The 12284-nt window shown below is 44.4% G+C and overlaps 1 pseudogene; it reads left to right on the forward strand.

The window, feature by feature from the left end:
• The first annotated feature begins 3182 nt into the window (after positions 1-3182).
• Positions 3183-5512, forward strand: LOC123039294 (uncharacterized; annotated as a pseudogene).
• The last annotated feature ends 6772 nt before the right edge of the window (positions 5513-12284 follow it).

The raw sequence follows: 12284 nt of genomic DNA on the forward strand, positions 1-12284 counted from the left end.
TTTAAATACGTTGACCCTACAGCGATCTGTGCTGCTATAAACATAATATTTACATGATGTACTCCAAGGCAGAGATTTTCTGGAATTTTTTATGAGCTAAAAAACATCTATATGAAAGATGGCAATAAGATCTAAAACTGAAAAGAGAAGGGGAACAAGTGATGAAAAGGTTTCCCCCTTCTGGCTGTCTGGGACTTTAGCATATCTTGTGGACAAGTCCTGACTGGTACACTGAAAAAAAATCAGCCATGGTGCAAGCCAATGATGATCTTCATTTGTTCCTTAACAAGAATCTCCTGTTGTGTATTTAACGAGCTATTGTAGTGTAAAAAACGCTCTTAAATTATGGGACGAAGTGAGTAACGATCAAATCCATGTACAGAATATACAGGATACGAGCTCTCAACTTACGGTATCCAGCTTCACATGTTGCATCAGTTATTGCGGCCTCCTATTTACATGAACTGCCGGGGAAGAACATATCTAAAATGCCGCCGCCTTGTGATGATTATTAGCTGCTAACCGGGTCTAACTAGACGGGGTTATCTTCAAAGTGGATTTCGAGAAGGCTTATGATAAAGTAAAATGGCCTTTTCTTCAACAGGCAATGCGTATGAAGGGTTTTAGTGAAACCTGGAGGAACCAAGTAGATACTCAAGTCCAGAAGGGTAGTGTCGGAATTAAGGTGAATGATGACATCGGTCACTACTTCCAGACGCATAAGGGGTTGAGACAAGGGGATTCCATGTCACCTCTTCTGTTCAATATTGTGGCAGATATGTTGGCCATCATTATTGGCAGGGCTAAGCAGCATGGTCATGTAGAGGGTCTAGTTCCTCATCTAGTAGATGGAGGGGTGTCCATTCTACAATATGCTGATGATACTATTCTTTTCATGGAACATGACTTGGCTAAGGCACGAAACATGAAACTTATCTTATGTCTTTTCGAACAATTGTCTGGCTTAAAAATTAATTTTCATAAGAGCGAGGTGTTCTGCTTTGGGAAAGCCAAAGGCGAGGAACATACATACAGACAGTTGTTTGGATGCGATTTAGGTGCTTTACCATTCAGTTATTTGGGTATTCCGATTCATCACCGTAAGCTGTCCAATAAAGAATGGAAATGTATTGAAGAACGAATTGAAAAAAAAACTCAGCTGCTGGAAGGGCAAACTGATGTCATATGGCGGTCGGCTAGTTTTGATTAACTCAGTTCTGACCAGCATGCCAATGTTTTTACTTTCGTTCTTCGAAATTCCGAAAGGGGTCCGGAAGCGACTTGATTTCTTTAGATCTTGTTTTTTTTGACAGTCTGATGAGGCCAAGAGGAAATACCGCCTCGCGCGATGGGATATCCTGTGTAGACCAAAAGATCAAGGGGGGCTTGGTATTGAGAACTTAGAAATTAAGAATAAATGCCTTATGGGCAAATGGTTATACAAGTTAGAGACAGAGCCGGAGGGCATGTGGTCTCAAATCCTGCGTAATAAGTATTTGCACACGAAAACGCTTGCCCAGGCTACCTTCAGACCCACTGATTCGCCGTTCTGGAAGGGACTCATGAGAGCGAAGGACATGTTCTTTCGTAGGGTCAAATTCTTGGTTGGCAACGGGATGTCAACAAGATTTTGGGAGGATACGTGGCTAGGAGAGACGCCTCTGGCCTTACAATATCCTACCCTCTACAATATTGTGCAACGTAAGGAGGAGTACGTAGGTATAGTCCTTCAAACTATCCCCTTGAATATCCAGTTCAGACGTACGTTAGTGGGTGAGAGGTGGACAGCCTGGATGCACTTGGTTCGGAGGTTGATTGAAGTTCGACTCTCCGACATGCCGGACTCAACAAAATGGAAGTTAACTAAAAATGGGATATTTACGGTGAAATCTTTTTATACGGATTTGATTAATTGTGGCCCCCTCTCAAAGTCTTTGCATATTTGGAAGGTTAGAGTTCCTTTGCGGATTACAATCTTTATGTGGTTTGTTCACAAGCAAGTTATTCTCACAAAGGACAACCTTCTTAAGAGGCGATGGGTAGGAAACTCGCGGTGTTGTTTTTGTGCTCAGGATGAGACAATACAACATTTATTTATTGAATGCCCACTTGCCAAGTTACTTTGGAGAACGATCCGGTAGATATTGCGTCTATGTTTGGGACGTGGTTAGCTGGGATTGAACAGAACATGGCAGCTCGTATTAGGATTGGAATATGCGCGCTATTATGGGCCATATGGAACTGCAGAAATGATATGATTTTTAACAGACGACACAACTTAACTTTTTTGCAGGTTATCTTCAGAGCTATAGCTTGGATCCGTACGTGGTCCTTACTCACTCCTATGGACTCCAGGGAGCCTTTGGTTACTGGGTGCAACCAATGGGAGATGGTGGCTCGGGGTATATTCAACCGGTTCGGATGGCGTTCACATAATAGGATAGGAGTCTGGAGAGCTTATCCTTATTTTTACCGTTTCGGTTGTCTTTGCCATCTTGTATTTTTCTAGTTTTTTGTTTTCTGTTTTGCTCCGTTTGCGAGCTGTGAGACAATCATGACGTTACTTTCTGGATTTTTAATAAGAGGGCCGTATGCATCATCATGATGCAGAGGCCGGGGGCATGCCTCCATTTCCAAAAAAAACCGGGTTTAACTAACTGAATGCAGGGATTCCTCCAAGTTTATCCACCTCTAATCACAGAACTGAACTTCGTGAACTGCCTGTAAACTCTATCTAACCCTTTTGCAAGCTAAAAGGACAAAAAAAGAAATCATGTAAGAGAAAAATTCACTGTACGTCATTAAACTTGAGCCGGGTGACAGTTTGGTACCACTACTTCAAAATACCCTAACTACTGTTCAAGTACTTACGCAAGGGGTTCACTTTGGTCCATTTGTACGATTTCGTGTACGCATTTACTGACTTGGCCGAGTCAGCGGCTGCCAGCTCGCTTTGACCACCACCTGGTCGATCCTAGGGTGAATACTAGTCGATCGGGGGGGTGGAGGGGTGGGGGGTGCAAAATGACCTGGTCGCACCTGGTCGGACCGACCGTGCACCTGGTCGGCCGCTCGCTTATCCTCTTCTTCTCCTCCCAACCCTAGCCCATTGCCGACGTCGACGCCCTCCCCCGCCGCAGCCATTGCCGACGCCTTCCTCCGCCGCCTCCGTCCCCATCGTCATGTCGTCTTCCAGCTCCGTCCACAATGCATTGTGTGGCCGCTTCGTTGTTGTACCATTGAACGAGTACCCGGATTGCGGCGAGCAGGTGAGGTTCTACCGGTCTAGCACCGATGAGCACGATGGATGGATCTTCTACAAGTGCATCAACCATACTGTAAGTGCCAATTCCTAGCTACTTGTTGATTCATGCCGTGTCAATTCTTAGCAACAGTAGTTGAAGCAGAGCACTGATTAAATTAGGCCATTAGTTGGTTAACTAGTCATTGCTCTAATTAATACAATAGTTTAGACCGTCCTTGGTTGCAAAATTACTCACAGAACTAGTTGGTTAACTAGTCTGCCATTGATTCATGCACTCTAAACTTTACTGTCACTCTGTAAAAAAATTTCTCAGGTCACTTGTGATTTCTGGCGCTGGGAGCTTGAATATGTGATGCATCTAGTTGAAACAAGGCATCTGGTTGGTGATGCTGCTGTAGATGCAATTGGTGCAGCTAAGGACAGGAGGGAAGAGCTTGAGAGGCAGAGGATTGAATCAATGGCAGGCAGAAGCACAACTGGAAGGGGCATGGCTGGAAGAGGCACTGTAGGCAGAACTAATTATGCCAGCTCCAGTGAGAATAAGTATGCTACCAAGCCACAAGTTGCTATGCTGTTAGGATTAGGCAGAGAGATTTTGCTGTTACTAAAGCTGCTGATGGCTGTTGTTATAGTGCTTTGTGTGATGTGTTGCACCTTAATTATGAAGTGAAGTGTTGTTAAATGAGTAGGTGTAGGTGTTCTAAGAGATCTCTTATTCTAAATTGAGCATACTAAAAGCCATTGTAGTGGCACGGTTGTTTGCTCAACATGAAGTCTTAGTTGTAATGCTTGTTATAATGGATAATATATCAGTAATCTGAAGACCTTGTCCTAATGTTTGAACTGTATTTGATATCAGAAGTGTAGTTAAACTAATTCTGACAGAAGTGTACTTTCTCCTAATTCTGTCAGAATTGTACTTATCCTCATTGCTTTGAAATTACTGACAGAACTGCTGTCATAACTAATTGTTGACAGAAATGCACTTAACCTAATTGCTGTCATAACTGAACTAACTTATGTTAACTAATTGCTGTCATAACTGTAACTCATGTCAGCCGAGGTCCCCTTTCTCAACACAACTGAACTCAAAAGCAAGCATGTACTTGCACCTGCTGCAAACACCCACCCATCAACTTGCACTCTACATGTAGCTTTGGTCCACCACCACAACCACACCACCACTAGATCCCCTTCTTCTTCGTCATCTTTCATCTTCAATTTCGTACACCACCAGATCCCTTCTCTCCTCTGTCCAATAGCACCACCAGATCCCCTTCTCATATTCATCCAGCAGTAACCATGGTGTCCTGGGATGATCTTCCCAGTTCTTCTGAAGATGACTCTGTGACCAGCAAGGTTAGTGTGCTCCCCACCCAGTCTAGGGTTTCTCAGCTAGGGTTTCTCTGTTAATTGATTCCAAATGTCTCTCTTTTGTTTAGCCACCTGCCACAATTTCCTGTGAGGAATGGAGTGGCTTGGCTACAGATCTGCCTAGCTTTAGATGTGGGCATGGATCGTGTGAGAAGCATGTGGCATTTGAATCTATTAATAGTGGCAGAAGGTTTCTAGCTTGTGCACAGAAGGTTAGTATTTTTTTGCATTTGGCACTGTTAAACAGGAAGTCATTTGAAGTAGGTTTTTAGTTTCATCATCATGCACAGAACTGAATACTGGCAGTTAACTGAATTTTTTGTTTGGTCTAAATTGTTAGGAAGTACCTAAATGCAGATATGTTGAGTGGGTTGACCCTGAGTGGCCTGATGCTCTGAAGATGAGCCTAGATAGTATATGGACCATGTATGAAGAGGAGAAAAAACAGAGGCTCAGACAGAATGTTGTGAGTGCTGAAGAAAACTTGAAGGTTCTTGAAGAGAAGAAGAAGATGGAGAATGGGTTGAGGCATTTCAAGCTTGATTTTGCTAAGATGGTGGCTGATAAGCAGCATGCAATGAGCCAATTAAGCAGCACACAACTTGCTTTGACTGATCTAAAGGAAGAACATGAGAAGAAGAAGATGACAGACAAGTCAGTAACCAACATTCATCAGGTCTTCAGGGTTAAAGCATAGAAAGAGGGACCAGGCAGTGCAGGAGAGGGACCAAGTGATTCAAGAGAGGGATGATTTGAATCATGAGAAAAGGAAGCTTGAGTACATGATTGGTGAATGGTGACCTATTCAAACACAAAGAGGCCACCAAGGAGAAGATAAGGATGCTGAAGGGCATGCTGAATGAATTTGATTGAATTTGTGTCATTGTAAAAAAAATATGACTTTGTATCTTTCCTAGAATGTGTACTGTCTGTCAAATGAACATGAACCTTCTCCTGGATTTGTACCTCTTTTCCTCTTATTTGTAACTTAATTTGATTGAATTTGTGTCAGTGTAGTTAACCAAGGGCATTTTTGTTATCAAGCCATTTTTGTTAACTCAATTTCTATCTTTCTGACATGTATAGTTAACCTAGGGCATTTCTGCTATCAGGACATTTTGTTGTTAAGAAGGGCTAGTTACCAAATTTAGTTAAGTAAATATATCTAATAAAATCAAATAACTATAGTTGTTGTTGTTGTTGCCATATGTTAACTCAAATTGAAGTTATCTGTCAATTAACTAAATTGTATTGCTGAATTTGCTGCAAACTAAACATATGTACCAAATTTTGATTCAAGAAAAAAAAATTAACTATAGTTATTTGACAAAGTTCAGTTAAGACAAAGTTCAGTTAAGATAACTGAATTTTAACAATTGACTGAATTTAGTTATGTGATAAAGTTCAGTTAAGACAAAGTTCAGTTAAGACAAAATTCAGTTAAGACATAGATTCTTCTTTTGGATTGTTGCCTTATATAGCAACAAGACACTTTTGTATTGTTGCCTTATATAGCAACAAGACAACATCAACTAGACATCAGCATCAACAACATCATCAACTTATGTGATTAATATACAAGCACACCTGATAAACTACACTATTTTATAACTTATATGCTGAAAATTTGTATATTTCAGCATACCGAACTAACTGCAACTGCATCTTCTTCATGTTGGCAACTGCATCTTCTTCATCTTCAGTTCTTCATCTTCTGGAGGCGCTCCGAGCGGCGAACCTCCATGGCAACTGTCACCTTCCTCTTCTTCTTCCTCTCTGGCTGTGCTGCGACGTCAACCTGTGCTTCCAGGCCCAAGACCACCTCTACCTCCTGCTTGACGATGTCAGGAACATATGGAAGCAACTCGACGTCAATGGGACGGTTCTTGTCACCCTCCCTGGCGACGGGCGCCACCATTTGGACCTCTGGCTCGGGGACGACGGGCGCCGCCACCTTGACCTCCGACTCATCGTCAGAGAGGACAATCACCTCCGGCTCCTCCCAGCCAGTCGACCAGGACGAGTCGGCGTCGTAGCTAGAGGTGTCGTCGGAGTACGAGTCGGCATCAGAGATGTCATTGCGCACCAGCAGGTTGGGCTGGAAGCAGTCCCAGTACGCCGTGTTGACAAGCACGGGGAAGACTAGTTCAACATCCTTGACGCGCTCCATCCTGGAGGAAACATGATGCGGATCGAGCTGTCCTGGCGTGGTGGCGGACCGGTACATCCACCACTGCGCACGCTGCCGTAGGTCGTCGGAGCGCGTCTCTTGCATCCCGAAACGAAGGACCAACGCCGGAGAGATACCTTTGGGGTCGGTGATGGCGCGGTCCAGCTCGTCCTCGGTCATGACCTTGAGGAGGCCACGCGCGTGGTGACGCATCATTTCGATGCTCGGGAACCCCGCCTGATCTCCTTCAGGTCGGCGCGTATGGCCTTGTCGTTGCCTGCCAGGTCGTTGATGAGCCTATGCCAGGCGGGGCTGTTCTCCATGGCGTCGACGGTGGTGTGGTGCTCGGTGGCGGGGATTTTCTTGACGGTGGAGTGGGAGTTTGGTAGCAGGGTAACCGAGGCGACGTGGGTGGACTGTGGACTGGAGGTGAGTGGAGAGTGGAGCGGTGGGTGGGTGGGCTTAAAGAGCAGAGAAGGAAACCAAAAAGGCATGGGCCATTGGGCCACTAGCAACTACTAAATAGTTAGTTTAGTACCTGCCCTTGATCAAAGCACTAGTACTTACCCCACTGGCATTGCCCCCAAATGTTCAATACCACAGGTCCTGGGTTCGAGACCCAGGCCACCCTTTTTTGTTTTTATTTTTTATTTTTTATTTTATGCAGTTAAGTACAAAACCAGTGAAGAGATAAATGAACCACTGATTCATTGTAGTTTTCATTTTGAATTCAGTGAATAAAGCCACTGATTCTGCACTGAACTCTAACAATTTTCATTTTGAATTCAGTGAATCAAGCCATTGAATGAGTACAAATATTACAAGTGCAACAACACTGAATCATCTGAACTCTAATAGTTTCAAAGAGTCTCATTGCAGTTTTTGCCAAAAAATTACAAGTGCAACAGCACCAAATTCAGTTTCAAACAACACTGAATCATCTGAACTCATCAAACATGTTCGCTCTCTTCAGCTTCTTGGGCACATGTCCACTTGGCCCTGCTTGCTTCCTCTGCTTAGCTCTTATTCTCCTGGCCTCTTCTTGCTGTTTCTTCCTTGCTTCTTGATCTTCTTTTCTCTTCAGTGCTGCCATAGTTCTCTTTGCTTCTTGATCTTTATTTCTCTTCAGTGCTATCTCTGCTTTAGCTGTCATTGCTTCAAGGGCTCTGGCCTCCTTCTCTTCTTGCAATGCAGATTGTCTTGCTGCTGTAGCTTCCAGCCTTGCTGCAGATTCCATAGCTTTCTTCTCTTGTGCCGCTCTTCTTCTTATTTCTGACTTCTTTGCTTTCCTCATAATTTCTTGCCTTTTTTGCTTATGTCTCCTCTGCTTTCTTCTCTGCCATCTCATTCATGGCCTCAAGTGTTGCATCTCTCCTGGCTGCCACCTGTCTTTCTTTCTCTCTTTTCATCTCCAGCAACTTCATGGTCTGGTTGCCTTCATTTGTAGTTGTTGTTGTCTGTGCTGAAGTGTGAGAACTTGCTTCTAGTGAGATGAATGATGAATCTGGCCAAATGCTTTTAGTATCTTCTCTAGGAACAGGGCTGGATTGTTGCATCCTATGAAGCATTGTAAATCCAAAGTCCTACACCTGTACAAAACAATCATCACATGCTAGCATCAGTACAACAAAAAAGGAATGGGCCTGAAAAGTATAACTAAAAAAAGGAAGGGACAAAAGTGGAGAATTTGCCTGAAAAACAACTGCCGTATCTGCTCCATCATCTTGTGTGACAATGACCTCCTCATGTGTATCTTGGCCATCAACACAGACCTCCTCATGTGTAACTTGGCCATCAACATGGACCCCCTCCTATGTAACTTGACCATCATCTTGTGTGACATGAACCTCCTCCTGTGTACCTTGGCAATCATCTTGTTGTGGTAGAACAAGTTCATCATCTGACACATCATCAGGAATGGCCCTTGGACCCCTTCTTGTTGTTCTCTCTGCTAGATTTGGCAAAATGCCAGCCTTTCTTTGATTACTGTTGGGGAACGCAATAATTTCAAAAAAAAATCCTACGATCATGCAAGATCTATCTAGGTGATGCATAGCAACAAGAGGGGAGAGTGTGTCCACGTACCCTCGTAGACCGAAAGCGGAAGTGTTATGACAATGCGGTTGATGTAGTCATACGTCTTCTCGATCCGACCGATCCTAGGACCGAAGGTACGATACCTCCGTGATCTGCACACATTCAGCTCGATGACATCCCATGAACTCTAGATCTAGCTGAGGTCGCGGGAGAGTTTCATTAGCACGACGGCGTGGCGACGGTGATGAAGAAGTTAGCGGCGCAGGGCTTCGCCTAAGCACTACGACGATATGACCAAGGTGTGTAACTGTGGAGGGGGGCACCGCACACGGCTAAAATAATTGTCTGTTGTGTGTTCTAGGGTGCCCCCTGCTGAAAGTGCAATCATGCCCTTAATCATATTTTGATGTTGATGACAACATGCATGTTGGGACTAATCATGTTTATCAAGTATATCTCAGGATTATGTCTCAAGGGCGGTGTGTGGATCATGACTACGGACATAAAACATATATATACATATATCACTCGAGAGCAGAGACACAAGACAAAGACAGAAAGCTTCGGCTTCTTTTTCGGTTTGTTCTTGAGTATAGGGATCCCACAATATTAAGAGGGGATCAATGGATTTTGTGAAAGAACTTGCTCAAACCCACAAAATTCACTCACATATCATCTCAAGATTCTTCCTCTAACTTATGCATAAATATTGGTATGGTCCTGAGAAGTTCAGCTACCACCGGACGTCCGAAAGTCTACGGACGTCCGTCCTCTCTCAGTTGACCATACCTCCGGCTCTCACCGGTTGTTCGGTGCATCTCCACATAACTGATATTAGTGGAAGACCGGTCCCACCAAACGTCCGGCCACCGGACGTCCGCTCACCTCTGGATATCCGTTGCACGTCAACAGAATGATATTTGCGTATTTCCGACAACCCCGGACGTCCGGCCACCGGACGACGGTGCCTTCCGGGCGTCCGCTGACTGTATAGTCCCATACCTCGTCTGTGCCCCTGGTAGATGTTCCAGCGACCGGACGACCGACGACCCAGGTGGACGTCCGGTCTAATCTGTGGCACCGGTCATCCGGTACCCACCGGGCGTCCGTCAGACCCTGTGCACTAAGTCGCTCAACGGTCTATTTTCCACTCCCACTATATATAGCCTTCTTCCCCCACAGGAGAGGGTTGACCATTCACTTTGAGCTTGCCAAGAACACTTTTCACTCCTCTCTCACTCCTCTACACCAAATCCTAGATCCCCAAGTGATTTGGGAACATTTGAGAGAAGTTCTCCAATCAAGTGATAGATCCACTCCTTCCCCTTATTTGCACCAAAGAAATTCGTGATTTGAGCAAGTCTTGAGCTTTTCCCCATCGTTCTTATTACTCTTGGAGGTTGGAGACTCCTAGGCGGTAGGAGTCATTCGGTGATGAATCAACCATTGTGATTACCCCCGGAAAGTTTGTGAGGGTTTGGAGACCACCCCAAGGTTTACCACTAGTGGTTGAGAAATGCCTTCGTGGTGTTGTCTCAAAGAGAGAATAGGGCGAGCCTTCGTGGCGTTGGTGTGCCTTCGTGGTAACATCCACCTCTCTAAACGGTGACGTAGCTTCCCTCCAAGGAAGTGAACATCGGCATACATCCTCGTCTCTCAGAGTTGTGGTTATTCCTAACCCTAACTCCCTACTTGTGGTTACTTGTATCTTGCACTTACGTTTATCATATTGTGCTTGCTTACTCATATATTTGTGCCACTTGTTTATCTTGCTTAGCACTTAGTGTCACACTAGCAATTGTTAGGCTTACTTACATATTCCGCATTATTGCCTAAAATTGCTAAGTAACAATTAAAATTAGTTGTTGTACCTATGCACCCCCCTCTAGGTCCATCTCGATCCTTTAAATTGGTATCAGAGCCTCATGCTCTATTCTTGTGGCTGAACTGCCCTAGAGCAAGATGAACCCCGATGGGACTCCCCTTGTTGCAGATCCAAAGGATAAAGGCGAGGCTTCTTCAGAAGTCAAGTCCTTTACCTCTGAGGATCTGGAACGGGACCTTGCTAAGCAAAAAGAGGAGCATGATGCTTCTCTTGAGGCCTTGGTCCAAATGAGAATATCCATGTTGTCCACGGTGCTTGCACCACTTTCGGGTGGTGCAGCTTCGAGGCCAACTGTGCCTACTCCGTCACTTGGTCAACAACCTCCTAGCAATGATCACTCCAGTGTTCCTTGGCTTTATGCAATACCCCAAGTTGAGAAACCGAAATATAACCCTCAAGGCAAACCTCCTTTACTTGATGCCACTTCCGATTTTGCCTTGTGGAGAGTTGCTATGCAGGATCATCTTCGATATGGAAATGATGAGATGCTGGAGATCTTGGAGTATGGTTACCATGTGGTTGATCTAAAGAATCCTACACCAAGAGAAATTTATGACAATAATCTCAATGACACTGCAACCATGTGTATAAAGAGAGGTATGGTTGAAAAGCAAAGGAGACCTTTCATACACATCACAAGTGCCAAGGAACTATGGGAAAGTATCATAAGATCCAAGACTGGTACCTCCACCCTCCGGAGTGCTCAATATGAAATTGCCCAGGGGCAATTGCAAAAATTTTGTATGGAGAAAGGTGAAACTCCCAATCAACTCCTTGAGAATCTCATGACTCTCACCGTTGACATTGAGTCATGTGAGTGTGACAAGACACAAGATGGATTCAACATGACTAAGCGATTCCTTGTGGACAAGTTGCTTCATGCTCATGCCCCATATCACCATCAAATGGTGTGGGACATAAGACAACACCATGCCTTCAAGGTAATGACTATAGATGACATCATATCACCTTCCAACTATTTGAAGAGTCGAAGGCAAATGCCACAAAACATCTTGCCATGCATGGTACTCCAACATCAAAGATCAAGCATTGAAGGCCAAGCATGTGTGTGAAGATGAGCAAAGTGAAGAAGAAGAAGAAGATGATGATGATGAGCTTGAATCCGATGAGGGCCCTTCATATGAAGACATGGCTCTCTTTGTCAAGAAGTTTAGCGCGGGAAAATTCAAGGGAAGATTTCAAAAGAAGAAAGTAAGAAAATGCTACAACTGTGAAGAAACCAACCACTTCTCCAATGAGTGCCCTTATGAGAAGAGAGAGGATAAACCAAGGTTTCCCAATACCTTTCCCAAGAAGAAGTTGCCAAATCCTTTGAACTCGAAGCTCAAGTAGAGAGATGGGAAAGCAATGGTTGCTCAAGAAGAATCCGATCCGGATGATGTTAATGGTGTTGCCGGAGTTGCTCAAGATTCTCAGAACACATTGAAGCTAGTCAACAAGAGTGGTGATGTTGTCACCTACAACTACATGAGTGACTACAAGGGCAAGGCTCACAAGTGCCTCATGGCAAAGTCCATGGTAGAAGATGGAGA

The sequence above is a fragment of the Triticum aestivum genome, chromosome 2B, assembly GCF_018294505.1.
Source record: "Triticum aestivum cultivar Chinese Spring chromosome 2B, IWGSC CS RefSeq v2.1, whole genome shotgun sequence".
Classification (NCBI taxonomy): Eukaryota; Viridiplantae; Streptophyta; class Magnoliopsida; order Poales; family Poaceae; genus Triticum; species Triticum aestivum.